The sequence below is a fragment of the Delphinus delphis genome, chromosome 1 (genome assembly GCF_949987515.2).
Source record: "Delphinus delphis chromosome 1, mDelDel1.2, whole genome shotgun sequence".
Lineage (NCBI taxonomy): Eukaryota > Metazoa > Chordata > Mammalia > Artiodactyla > Delphinidae > Delphinus > Delphinus delphis.
The window spans coordinates 32,660,605-32,674,318 of NC_082683.1; the positions used below are offsets into that span (position 1 = coordinate 32,660,605).

Sequence of the window (13,714 nt, forward strand, 5' to 3'; positions counted from 1 at the left end):
TCACTGGAGCCTAGAGCTATCCCTCCAGTACCACTGACACTTTTGGAAACACTGAAGGTCTGAGCCCATAACCACCAGCTGCTGCCAGTCTCTAGCGGATGCAGAGAGAAAATGGCTTTGCCTCTCCTCCAGCCATCCCATCTCCAGCCAAACAATTTCCCACCTGTACTTCCCATTGGCTGAATCTGACAGGAAGCCAGCTAGCAAGGGGAGTCTGGGAAGTGTACTTTTCAGGGCCTTTCAGGGCCTGGCACTCTTCAGTACAAAGCAGAGCATGGAAAGGCTAGATTAGAGCTCAGAGCAAACAGGCAAATGACCAGCACAAATGTTATTGAAACTTACAACTAATTTTGGCACCTCAAAGGCCATGTGTATTGAACATTAGTTGATTACCTCATTTTTCCATCTCCCCCTTTGCAAAAGCCCCTAATTTCCTTTCTACGATCCATGTGTTTCCAGGAAGCTGACTCCATCAGGGAAGAGGAGGGGTGAGCTGGTCAATCTCACTGGCCAGAATGATTGGTTCAGGGTGGTGGTATGAACTCAGCCTGTCCAATCATAGTGAATCTCAGGATTTTCTTCTCAGGAGGAAAGAGTAGCCCGAAGACTAGGAGACTAATGTTTAGGCACATATGGAATGCACATGCTATAGCCACTGCGTAGGAAGCTCTGGCATACTGCATCAGGCTCATGTCCCTTAGGGTGCCTACTATTGGTCACAAAGCAAGGCCAATATACACACATCATAGAAGAGAAAGAAAGTTCTGGGAATCAGCCACTCTTCTCATGGTCTCATCCTGGAACAGTGGCTTTAAAATATGTTTTACTGTACCCTCAATAAGAAATAAACTTCACAGTATACATGTAGTTGGATATATAGCTGAAACAGAAGTTTCACAGTAGTTTTCACAGTATTTACCCTTGCTATGTGTAATTAGTTCAAATTTTCAATTCTATTCCATTTTTTTAAAATAAAGCTGGTTGCAAACTTCTAAGTGATTTTATGGTCTACTAATAAGCTAGGACCTGCAATTTGAAAAACAGTGTCCTAGACCATTCCATCATCAATTGCTGCAAAATTTAACTTTTGATTTTAAGCTTCTTAACCTTTATGAACTTTCCTGCTTCTGTATCCATATTCTCTGTCTTCTTTTGCTCTGAAGAAAAGTCTCAGGGTCCCAGCTCCTATCAGAGGTCAAACTCTACCCAATCTGTGCCAAGGACCCCAAAAACTTACTTCTGCAGATCTTTTCTCTCTTTTGCATTGTCAATTTCTGCCTGTCTACTGGAATACCTAGTTTACAAAATTGCTCTAGAGTTTTCCTTCTTAAAACTAAAACAAACCAACAAATAAAAAGCTCCCCTTGACCCCATTTCAATTCCTATTTCCTTAAGTTGAAGGAGAGTATATATGGTTGAATGGGACAGGAAACAGAAGGGTGGCCTAGAGATGAATTCAGTAGAAGGGGTGAGGACCTTGCCAAGAAGTCAAGAAGCGGGCATTCAAGGGAGAAGAAGGCATCATGATTTGTGTAAATGTATAGAAATCAGAAGTGAATTTCGACCCCAGAACTTTCTTCCTTAAACTCCTCTTTTGGCAATCCTCCTGCCTCCCAAATCTTTGCTGCTGGAGCCTAGACTCTGGAATCATGGAAGCTCAGGTTCAACTCCAGCCCTGAGGTTTCTGAACTGGCTAACTTTGGATAAATTACATCTCTTCTTTAAGTTTCCTCATCTATAAAATCAGTCTAATAAAATCTATCTCGTTGAGTGGGCTAAGAATTAAATGAGATCAACATAGGTTAGCTCTTATTATTATCAAGGCTTTCCCCAATCATTATGCAAAAGCTTTCTCCCCCACTAATAATCATTACCCTTGTGACCACTTGTTGAGCAATCCCTCTGTGCCAGGCAATATGCTGGGGACCTTACAAACAGGGTTTCCAAGCCAAGAAGGATACCCTGGCACCTTCTCACTACAGAGTTTTCTCCTTCTGATAACTTAACATTTTTAGAGTGTCTACCATGCACCAGGGAGTGGACTGGCTTACTTTCATTCATTCATTCTACAGATGTTAATTTAACACCTACTATGGTGTCTGGAACTTACTAGACGATGGGGATACAAAGAAGAACATGGCCCTGAACCCTGAAGGGCTCACAATCTAGTCACACAGTAAGTGCTATGTAATGAGGGTATTTTATGAGGTGTTCTTTTCTTCTAGCTTCCTGGTCTAGGCAACCCCATCTTTGGATCCAGACCCCATGGCTGACTGTTTATGACTGTTTTTCTGGCTTGACCTTGGAGCCCTACCTTCAGGACATGCCTTTGGGTTTTTAGCTCCCCATGTGGCCATCAGGATTAAGAGAAAATTTTTGTGTTCCCTGTCTCTCCGTGCCTGGGATCCCCCTCCAGAGGAAAGATACTTAACAGATGTCCAAAAGACAGGTAAATTGCTGGTCTGGCTCTTACCCCAACACACTTTGAACACTTCTCTGTCTTAATTCACTCAGTCTCCTAATTGCTAAATCCAACTGACTTTTTGTCCCTTTGCAGAATCTTTTGCCCCTTTCTCTCTTTTTGGTATCCTATGTTGTTTACCGTTCTTTACGTCTTTTAACTCTACAGCTCAGAGGGGTCAGGTCATCTGTTCAATTTATAAGAAGTAGAGTTGAGACTTGAACCTAGGTCGGGCTGACTCCAAAGCAGACGCAATAGCCAATATTCCACGCTGTCTTCCCAAGCAGATCAACAGTGTGGTCTGTATTGTCCAATATGTAGTCATTAACTACATATAGTTATTCAATTTTAAATTAAAATAAAATGAGGAAAAAAATTCAGTTGCTCAGTTGTATTAGCTGTCGTCAAGTGCTAAATAACCACATGTGGCTGGTGATTGCTATATTTAACAGCACAGATAGAAAACATCTCCATTATTGCAGAAAGTTCTGTTGGATAGTGTTGGTTTAGGTAAAGTGTAGGATAGCATTGGGTTAGATAGTGTTCTGTCCTCAGACCCCTTCCCTTTACCCTTTCCCCCCTTATTTATTCTCAGAGAGTGGGCAGCCATTGGTTGGTCTGCCCAACTCTCTGCTCCCACTTTTCTATCCCTATACGCTACCACACCTTCATTCACAGGCTTACAGTGGCTACAGCCATGTGTATACATGATCCTGTACCTCATAATGAAGTTGATTGGTTCAGGGGCAAACTTCTGGCTAAAGTTAATCCAAGGAACAGCTCTCTCTCCCAGGAATTTGAAATTGAGCCCAAAAATCTAGTCACCTGACCGATCTCTTTAATGTAGGCAACGTGGGATCTAGGGATGACCACATTTTCTTTGATTTGGATTGGGAAAACTGGTCTTTAGGGAGGTAAAGAAATGACAAAAACAGTTACACATATTGGAGAGAGTTGGATCTCAGAGCCCAAAGGATGTCTGGGCACTGTGTCCTTCTCTTTCGCTGAGCTCTGCCTTCCTCTGTGATGCCTTCATGCTCAGGCAGGCTCTGTCCATAAAGCAGAAATGATAGCCACCCATAGATCTTTATGGCTCAAGACCTACAGAAGAAAAGTCCTGTCTCTCCTATATTTCACATCTTTAGGAAGGCCTTGCTTAGCTTAGTTTGGGTCATGTGCCCATCTGTTCAGAAACTGTGATCTGTCTAAGCAAGGGTTCCTGGAAAACAAAGCCTGAAAAAGGGGTTAAGTGCTAAAGCTTTATATGGGATGCAGAGTCCTAGGGCAGTGAGGGTAACGGGACAGGGGAAGCAGGAAGAGACGGCAAGCAATGCAAGGAAACGTTTGCTGCTACTTCTTTACGATGAGCTGTGAAGAGACACATCTAGTCTCTGGACAGGTCTACCCACTTGGCCATACAGAATGCCTATAGATGGGTTGTATAGAGAAACTATACCGTGAAACAGTCCATCAGAGGAAGGAAGGGAGAGTGGATTGTTCCCCCATTAATCATAGTTGACCCCATGGGCAGTTAAATCTCCTGTACTTCTAGGTTGCTTCATTGACCCCTTCAGCAGCTGCTTAGGAAGGCAGATCTCATGCTCTGTGAGGTGGTGTGTCCTCAGGGTCTGGAAATTGCAGGAGAAGCCAGAGAATCCATATTTGCAACTAGTTGGCCTCAGGAAGTGGAACTGTGAGGCCTCACTCAGAGTTGGTCAGCCACGTCTGTGGTTGAGGTGGAACAAGCAGCTGATGGTCTGGGAGCCAAATGATGCAGAGAGACTCTGAGGAGGCACTGGGCCAAGATGTGGGGATCATTATGATTGGTCAGACTGGGTCATAGGCTTACCCCTATGGCTGATGGGGTGGAGAGGAGGTACTACGATCTCATCCTCCTTCCCCTCATGTCAGTTCAGATCCTCAGAAGACAGACACCTAGACAGGGTTAAATGCAAGAAATGTATCATGGAAAACACCCGTGAGGGAAAATGGGGGCAAGACCTAAAAGAGACCGGGAGAGGACCATCTGACAGTGAGAGAGGTCTGACCCTAAGTGAAGAAGAAAGAAGGCGAGAGTTCTAGGTGGAAGCACCTTAGACTGCCGTGCAGCTCCAAGGAAAGGTTGTGAGGTCACTGAGGAGTCCTTGAGCCAACCTGTCCATCAGAAGAGTGTCACTTACCCCAGGAAGAAGTCTGTCCAAAATTCTCTGCTGTGCTCAGTCATCGGCCAGGAATAGCTTGTGGGAAGTGAGGCCTGGGGGTGAAGGGCAATGGATTTCAGAGCTCAGCAGCTGGGCTGCAAGTAGAGTGCCATTACCATTGGAAAGGGCAAGGGTGTTGAGCAGGCAAGACAACAAGTGTCCATCCTAGACCTTACAATGTCCCACTCGACACGCTCTGGACAAGTCCAGAAGTCTTCATCTGGAGATTACCATCCTCCCATGTGGGAAACCTGGGGGTCATACTACACACCTTCATTTCTCTTGATCCCCACCCCTACAGCAGCTGATTAACAGTCCAGTCCTTCCAATCCTACGTTGGCAATATCACCGCTGCAATTGTATTTTCTTCCCTCCATTCTCACTGCTACATATGTGCTCAGGCTCTTGTTACATCTTGTCTGATATGTTGTGGAAGTCTCTAACTGGTCATTCTGCAACCCTATTCCATCCTGTTATCTCTGCCAGATAGTCTTTAAACACAGTTTTGACCATGTCACTCCCCTGTGTAAAAACTTCTATCACTGGGAATGTAAAACAGTACAGCTGCTGTGGAAAACAGTATAGTGGCTCCTCAAAAATTAAACATAGAATTACCATATGATCCAGCAATTTCACTTTGGGGTATGTATCCCAAAGAATTGAAAGCAGGAACTCAAACAGATATTTGTACACCAATGTTCATAGCAGCATTATTCACAATAGTCAAAAGATGGAAACAACCCAAATGTCCATTGATGGATGAATGTATAAGCAAAATGTGCTGTATACGCACAATGGAATAGTATATTCAGCCATAAATACGAATGGAAGTTTGGTACGTGCTATGACATGGATGAACCTTGAACACATTATGCTAAGTGAAATATGCCAGATATAAAAGGATAAATATATAATTGTATAATTCCACTTATATGATATACTTAGAATAGTCAAATTCAAAGGGAGAAAGTAGAACAGTGGTTCCAAGGAGCTGGGGGAGGGGAGGATGGGGAGTTATTGTTTAATGGGCACAGCGTTTCAGTATCGGATGATGAAAATATTCTAGAGACAAATAGTGGTGATGGTTGCACAACGATGTGAAAGTACTAAGTGCCTGTGAACTGTACTCTTAAAAGTGATTAAAATGGTAAAACAGGGCTTCCCTGGTGGTGCAGTGGTTGAGAGTCCGCCTGCCGATGCAGGGGACACGGGTTGGTGCCCCGGTCTGGGAAGATCCCACATGCCGTGGAGCGGCTGGGCCCGTGAGCCATGGCCGCTGAGCCTGCGCATCCGGAGCCTGTGCTCCACAACGGGAGAGGCCACAACAGTGAGAGGCCCACGTACCGCAAAAAAAAAAAAAAAAAGGTAAAACAAAAAAAACTTCCACCACTAACTCTCCTTACCAGAAAATAAAACCCAAGAGCCTTAATCTGACCACAATGTATTTTTGCAGATGATTTTTCTTCCTTATCCTCTTATTCTATATTTCCTCCATCAATTCCCTGCTTCCTATATTTGCTCTAGTGGTCACCTACACGTGGCATGCTCTTCCCCTAATTCTACTCATTTTTTAAATGTCACATCCTCACAAATCTTTCCTGAACTCTTCCCACTATTTCATACTAAATGGAAGAAATCTCTCCCTTTTTGAACTCCCACAGCACGTGAATCTTATCTTTCTTTAGCACTTACCGCTCTTCTTTGAGATCAAAGAAGGCACACAATGAGATAGAGGGGTGTAGCTTAAGGTAGTCCAGCTGGTTGTCTAGACAGGTCCCTCTACAGTTCCAAAACTTTAAGGAATTTACCATCATCCCAGAACTGGTCTTCAGCCTTGCAAACTCAGAAGCCTGATTTTAATAGTAAGCACAGAATGGAACCATCTCCCAGGGGGACTCTCGTATTCTCTAAGTTCACAAAAACTGATAGTTACATAAACCAGAATCCAATAGATTAATTTACAATGAAAAATGCAATTATCAAAAGAACTTGGATCCTCTAGGTGACAGATCGCTAAATTCTGTCCCTACAGGAAATACATTTGCTGGGTGAGCGTAGATTCATACCAGGAAAAAACATTGATCTTAAGAAGCATTTCTCAGCTGAGGCAGCCTGAGATATTCTCACCCACTATAGGGATGACACGGACAAGGAAATGTTAATGCCCAGGTTGGCCTGACTGAGACAGGGCTCAGAAAGACAATGCTAATGCTTGCCTCTGTGACTGGGTTGTTTTGAGTCGTCATGGCCGATTAAGCCCGTCGGTTCACAGCATCTCTCTCCAAATAGGACACAGAATGATTGGTTGACAAGATTGATTAGGCTTCTGTTTATTAAATTACAATCACATCTGCCTTGAGATTCCCTTTCATATGAACTGGATCAGAGTCTGGTTTATTTTTTGATCATGCTTGTAGCTAAGCTCTTGGCTTACCCCTACAGATAGCTAATTTCAGAACTGTATTTGCCAGTTTAGGCCAGCTAAGTTATGTTGCAGTAACAAACAACTAAAACAATCTCGGTGGCTTATAGCAAAGGTTTATTTCTTACTCACGTTACATGTCTTGTGCGTCAGCTGTGGCTCTGCACATCTTCATTCTGGGACCAAAGCTAGAAAAGCAGCTCTATTTGGAACATGATCCTCTCAGGGCTGAAGAAAAATATGGTGGAATCATGAGATGGCCCATACATTTCTACTCAGAACTGGATCAAGCTATTTCTACTCACATTTCACCGACCAAAACAAAGCCTAGCTTGATGGCATTAGGGTGAGAAGTATAACCTCCTAGGGACAGGCCAGATGGGGAGGGTTTTAGAAAAGGAAGGGCAGAGAATATTGATAACCACAGTCTACAGCAAGGACTAATATTCAGCCTGTATGTACTAGTGTGACTGACACCAGTTATAATACCGACTACTAAAATACTGAAATACTTTGGTACTAGCTGGTAAATAGCTGCTGTTCCAACTTTCCTGACAACTCCCCTCCCCTGGGACCTACTATTTAAAAACTAGCAACTGAAGGGTTAACACCTAGTACAGAGGGATATCTCTTGGACCCTTCCTGGAATTCACATCTGGTAGATCAGTGCCTGAGAAGTACCAGTTGTTAAAATATGTTTACTACCACCATTAGCTAATTTCTTCTACTATGTAAATTTTTATTAGTTTAATTCTGAGGGCAACCTGATTTCCACACTCCCAGAGGGAAACTGACTGCAGCCCCTATATACTGTCAATACTTAATTACAAGAATGATAACTAATAATACTAATTTGTGCTGCTTCCTGCACATTTTTCTTCTCTTTCACAAGCATAGTATATGCAATAATTGCTCAATAAACATTTGTAGAAAGACTTAGCTAGCTTTTTCCCATTAGCTAAGCTTATCTATCTCAACATACTATTTCTTGAGTTTGTTTTTAATTTTTTACGCCATTTCTCAGGTCTGAAAAATCATTATCACTAACTTCTTTATAACACTTTTGCAATTTACAAAGCACTCGCCCTTATACTATTTCATTCAATCTCCCCAACACTCCCAGGAGGTAGGAATTAGATCATTTTACAGATGAAGAAATCGAGACTCAGTGAAGTCAGGTGTCTTATAACTAGTTAGGTTTTGTTCATTCATTCATCAAATATTCATTGAATGCCTGAAATGAGATTTATTACAGTTGGAGTTGAAAACGATTTCCCTGAGTTCAAGTCAAGGGTTTATTCCACTATTCTCAACTACTTTATCACCAGGGTCATAAAATCAAAGGAAGGAAATAATAATAGTGTATTGATTTGATTGTTGAGGACCCCCGCAACCCAAGTCTCAGAAAGGCTGTAAGGTCATTTGTAAAATTCAAGGTAACCACCAGCAGGAGCAGTCTCACTTCTCTTTGCGCCTGTAGCTAATTCTACTCAATACATATTTGATGCATTTATCTACAGGTTTGGGGGCTATTTAAACTGAGTTTCAACACTTACTAAGCTGCGGAGCCTTGATCAATTTAACCTTTTTTGCGCTTCAGTTTTATCACCAGTGAAATAAAAATAATGCTGATGCCTTCGACCAAGTAATTGTGGAGATTAAAGCAGTAAAGTATGAAAAAGATATAATGTTCATTGTAGTTTAGTTTCCAATTGTTTTTTAAAAAGTTTTAAACTGCATTCAAGTGAGAAAAGCAATGTCCATGTCGACGTAAGGTAACAAGTGACCACTATTGGGAAGTGATGCTCTTTATTTTCGAGTATGTCATTTTACAGTTTTGGTGTTATAGCCCTTCTTTTACGGTACTGGTAACTATCATTAAAGGCGCACTTAATTTGGCATTCCCACGTCGCCCTCCAGCCCCCAGCTCTGCGTCCTTCCAAATAAAAAAAAAAAAACTCACAAAAACTTTATTCCCCTAAAATTCAAAAGCTGGCGCACCAAAGCAGAGATCCACAAACGCGGAACGCTCCACGCAGGTCACTACTAAACGCCTCCGAATCCCGAATCCCCCAAAGGGGGCGGGGTCAGAAGATTCTCTTCTCTCATTCCGCCTCACAAAGTCATCGCCCCTTCTCATATCTCGCGAGACTTCAGGCAACTAAGCTTCTGCGCAATAAAGACACTGGGAGTCGAAGCGCCGAGGGGAAGGGGGAGGGGAAGGTGAGGGGGAGGGGGGAAACGGTGCAAACGGCGTGGCCGCCATCTTGTTTGTACCCCCGCTTCGCGCGCGCTCCGTTCTCCCTGACGCACGCTTCCCCCTCCCCTCCGCCGTGCCCAGGTCTCTGCACTGCCCGACTCCGCAGGAGCGCGGGGGCGGCTCCTGCTCTTCCTTGGACTTCTAAGCAGAGGCGTGTGAGTGTGCGGGAGCATCCGCGGGAGGAAGGGGGAGAGGTGAGCGGCGGCGGCGGGGGGAGGGGCGGCGCTTCCCGCCTTCGGCGGAGACCTCACTTCCCTCGCGCGGCTGCTGCTGTAGCTCGGTGCGGCCTGCCCGCCGCCATGTTGTGTTCTCGCCGTGCCCGCCGCTGTCGCCGCCGCTGCGCTCGTGGGGTCCGTACGCCTTGTCGGCCCGACCCGCGGGCTTTCTCCCATTGGCGGAAGGCGACGGCGGGGGGGCTCGCTCGTGATTGGTCGGTGGCGGGGAGGCCGAGGACCTGGCACGTTATTGGTCGCGCTGGCTCTGGCCTAGGGGGTGATGAAGGAATCGGAGACTGTAGGGATGCGCGCGTCTGGGGCTCTCTGGCTGCAGGGTGATGACCCCCTACGGCGCAGGCGTGGGGTGGAGGTTGGGGGCGAGCCTAGAGTCCTTAAAGGGGAAGAGTGGGAGATGGTCTGGCCAGTACTTCGTGGGTAGCCTGTGCATGGCCGGGAGTGGGAGGCACTCCAAATTCCAGAGGTACCCTTCATGGAACGTGCATGGCCCGGGATAGGGGCGTGCAAGCGCCAAGGGTGCCAGGTTTGGAAACACTGAAACCCGAGTTTCAGGTTGAGAGGATCTTCGAGATCCAGGGGTGCTAGACTTGGAGTGTAACACAGGGAATGACCCTGATGTCCACGGGTGCCAGGTCTGAGGGCATGGTATAGGAGGAGAGGGCATCAGGGCCCTAGAGACATACCCGGCGAACAATAGGATCAGATCAGGAATTTTGCTAGGGAGTCCCGGTTTTGAAACACTGAGGTTTTGGTGGAGCCCTGGAGTCCGTAGTTACCAGACCTGGGCAGTGGTGTGAGGAGCAAATAAACAGACCCAGACTGAGAGAGGGTTTCTATGGGATAGGTGTGCATGGTCTTAATAACTGAATGCCGAGCCTAGGAGGCACAGCATTAAGTAGTGACAGATCTATAGGAGTGAAAAAGCAGAAGCATTTTTGGAATTTTACGATTTGGGGATTATATTAAGAGAGTAGTTATAGATTATCGGGTCTCAGGACCGTGCTGCTAGTTTTGAGATGTTCTACATGAAGTTTTACTGTTCTAGGAAAGATACAGTTCAGGGCTGAGTTTCCAAGTTTCCAAAGCTGCTCTTTTTAGCAAATATCAGATACTTTGCAATTATTTGTTTGAAAGGATATTGTTAGGTTCCTCTTTAGTGGAAGAGCGCTTGACAGAGATCCTGGATCTTGGCTCATTTATTTCCTTTTATATATGACTAAAAAATACACCCACCTTCATACACACTTTTTTTTTTTTTTTTAAATAAGCAGCTGGGAACAAAAATAAGCTCGTGCATAGCTTCTTGCATCTTGTCTTAAGTTAGAGGACTTGTCAACTCTCTGTGGTTCATATTTCAAAAAGCTTTTGTTCAAAAAAAAAAAAGCTTTTGTTCTAATTGAGAGTTGTTAGAGTCAGTTTATTGGGGGCACCTTACTTTTCCATTGAATTGTGGTAACTTGGATTGTTCTACATTTGCTCCTCCCAAGGTTTGGGGATCATGGAAACACATTTGTTAAACCTCTGTGTTTTCCTAATTTGTTTTTCCTTGTCTGTCTTAGGTGGTTCTTTCAGCTTTAGATAGACGTTACACTTCAGTTTTTATACCATTTTCAAGAAACTCCTGTGATTTTCACATTTCTCAGTTTTATGTGAATGCAACTGAATTTTCAAGAGAAAAGGGGAAAGTGGTAGAGGAAGGGAATTGACATTTTGGAGCACATTTAACACATTTCCTGTTAGGTAGGCATTATCATCCCCATGTTGCAGATGAGAAAATTGAAGATCAGAGAGGTTAAGTAGCTTGTCCAGTGTCACTCAGTGGTTGAGCTGGGATTCAAATCCAAGTTGCCTGATGTCAAAGCTTGTAGTTTTATCTACTATGTCATACTATCAACATAAGCCTGACTTGTCAAACTCCCAGATAGTTTTATATTTCACAGTGGATCATCTTTCTTTGACTTCTGGGTGTTAGGAGTGTATTGAGTGGGGAATTTGAGTAAGAATTTGTATTTATTTGAATAATTACAAAAAGAATTTTTGTACTGTTCAAACCACAGAATGGTAACCATATAGATTATAATTTTTTCAACTAGGTATTTAAATTGTATCCCTTGGTTTCTATTGTGAAGGGAGGGATTTACAAAGTAAACTGCTGGAGTTTTTCTGAACCCAGGTAGATAATGGGGAAAATATGTACAGAAAGCTTAAGAATCTGCATCCTTTAAAACCAGGGTTCAGAATGTTGCTGACATAGTCTTTCTATATATGGAAATGATTAATGCCAAGCAGTGAGGAACTACCAAGTGCATAGTGTAAAGAGCTCACTGGGGAGCTTTTTCAAACATCACCAGTTCTTTAGGATGTTTGTCCCCAAATACTGGGACCTATCTAAAAACCTAGTACCTTCTTCAAACTGTGGGGTGATCCTAGGATATGCTTATCCTCAATGATGTGTAAAATTAAAACTGGTTACAACAAAATATTTGCAATTCCAGTTTTGCATGGAAACTTTTAAATAATTCAGGTTTCAAGGGGAGACCAGTGAATTGGAAGTCTTAACTCCTTTGTGTCTTGATATGATTAGGTGAGGGTCTCCTCCCTCATGTTTGCAATTACATTGCAGTGTGGAAGATAGAGTCAAAAGTATGAGGGAAAACAGGGCTTGCTGTACATTTTGTACATTGATCATCTCAGCTTCATTTGGCTTAGTCATTAAGTTAATCAAATATGAAGACCGTTACGGCATCCATAACTTAGTTTCTTTTTTAGCAAATCTGGTCGAGGTTGTAAAAACAAGTGTATACATATAAATATCTTTTTTATTCAGCAAGCATTTCTTGGCGGTTGTTCTTCAGCACCAGTGACACTTTCATTCTACATTAGCCCATGTACATTCTGCATTAACCCAGGGCCGATTGCTGGGCCTTGTTATTGATATAATTTGGAACTGACCACCCTAGAAATCTTCAACTCTCAGGAGGTCTGAGTAGATCTGAGTTTATACTAAAACCTTGTGAACATCAGCTTTGTCTTCTAGGCAGAAATCATACTAATGCTTTGTACTTTACAGACTGTGTCTGTCATCTTATTTAATCCTTATAACAAATAATTGTTACTTCATTTGCTTACACATTTTCCATTTGGGCAAAACTGATTCATGGCACTAGAAAAGATTCAAGGTTCCTTATCTCCACTTACAGAGAAAGCAGAGTGAAATGTGGGGCCATGGTAGGTGTCTTTTTGAGGCAGTTTTGAAATTCCCCTCTCTAACTTCTTAGTTCAGAGGTACTGAGCCACTAAAGATATATGAATAAAATTCAGGAATGTCATAGTTACTGCCTTTTATTGAGTGCTTACATTGAACCAGCAAGGGTATAAATATATATATTTTCCTCACACAGTACGAGATAGGTACTATTACCACCCTCATTTTTACATATGAGGAAACTGAGGAGTTGAGTAATTTGCTCAAGGTCACATAGCCAGTCAGTGGCAGAGCCCAGATTCAAACATAAGTCTGTAACTCTTAATTCTTACACAATTTGTGAAGCCCTTACTCTTTTTTTTTTGAAGCCCTTACTCTTAAACAGTGTTTTCTCTTTTTTTAAAAAAAATTTTATTTATTTATTTGGCTGCATTGGGTCTTAGTTGCGGCACACAGGATATTCATTGGGGCATACAGGATCTTTCGTTGCGGTTGCGAGGGCTCTCTAGTTGTGGGCTCTAGAGCCTGTGGGCTTAGCTGCCCCGCAGCATGCGGGATCTTAGTTCCCTGACTAGGGATCAAACCTGCATCCCTAGAAGAAGAAGGCGGATTCTTAACCACTGGACCACAGGGAACTCCCTTAAACAGTGTTCTCTTAACACCATAGAATATGATGAGAAAAAGAAAAACTCTTATATCTTAGCTCGGGAAGTGACCTTTGGTTCTTTCAGGCACACCCTTTGTACTGAGGCCCTGAAGAGTGTGATGACCTTGATAAGGTCATTTCTATGTAAGGGCACAGCCAAGTGTATGCCAGATTACTGGATTCCCAGGCTAGTGCTCATTCCACTGGACAGCATTTCCTCTCCTGTTGGAAGCGTTGACTTGACGCAGAGATGACTCTAAGGCACCTTTTGTATTTTGACAAGTTT

General features: G+C 43.4%; 1 protein-coding gene across 2 annotated transcripts in view; it reads left to right on the forward strand.

Moving 5' to 3' along the window:
• Window positions 1-9,366: 9,366 nt before the first annotated feature.
• The window catches only part of NFYC (nuclear transcription factor Y subunit gamma), a 63,533-nt gene continuing 59,185 nt past the window's right edge, over window positions 9,367-13,714 (forward strand). The window contains exon 1 of one of the 2 annotated variants that reach the window (XM_060020285.1): window positions 9,367-9,499. The gene's annotated coding sequence lies outside the window, so the exon portion shown is untranslated. Of the gene's footprint in view, window positions 9,539-13,714 lie in introns of both variants that reach the window. The other variant, XM_060020280.1, reaches the window with a different exon arrangement.